Raw genomic sequence first — 867 nt, forward strand, 5'->3', positions numbered from 1 at the left:
TCTCTTTAAGAATTTTCCATAGTTTGTTGTGATCCACACAGTCAAAAACTTTGGCATAGTCAATAAAGCAGAAGTAGATGTTTTTCTGGAACTCTCTCGCTTTTTCGATAATCCAGCAGATTTTGGCAATTTGATCTCTGGTTCCTCTGCCTTTTCCAAATCCAGTTTGGACATCTGGAAGTTCACAGTTCACATACTATTAATGCCTGGCTTGGAGAATTTTGAGCATTACTTTGCTAGCATATGAGATGAGTGCAATTGTGCCATAGTTTGAGCATTCTTTGGCATTACCTTTTTTTGGAATTGGAATGAAAACTGACCTTTTCCAGTCCTGTGGCCACTGTTGAGTTTTCCAAATTTGCTTGCATATTGAGTGCAGCACTTTCACAGCATTATCTTTTAGAATTTGAAATAGTTCCTGGAATGCAAAAGTAGGAAGTCAAGAAATACCTGGAGTAACAGGCAAATTTTGCCTTGGAATATAGAATGAAGCATGGCAAAGGCTTAATAGAGTTTTGCCAAGAGAACGTACTGGTCATACCAAACAACCTCTTCCAACAACACAAGAGAAGACTCTACACATGGACATCACCAGATGGTCAATACCAAAATCAGATAGATTATATTCTGTGCAGCCAAAGATGGAGAAGCTCTATACATATACATTTTTACTATAAAGTGAACAATTGTTCTAAATTTTGACATATGTGCAGAGATAGCTGGAGGAGAATGAAAGGCAAAGGAAGGAAACTCATGATGACAATTTTTCTTGTTATCTGTCATTGTATTAGAAGTTTTCTATGTAAGCTTAAATTTAATATTTATAGCTTTGGTAAATAAGTATACTGGATATTATATGGACAGGAC

This window comes from Bison bison, unplaced genomic scaffold (assembly GCF_000754665.1).
Source record: "Bison bison bison isolate TAMUID 2011002044 unplaced genomic scaffold, Bison_UMD1.0 scf7180017847342, whole genome shotgun sequence".
In the NCBI taxonomy this organism is placed as follows: domain Eukaryota; kingdom Metazoa; phylum Chordata; class Mammalia; order Artiodactyla; family Bovidae; genus Bison; species Bison bison.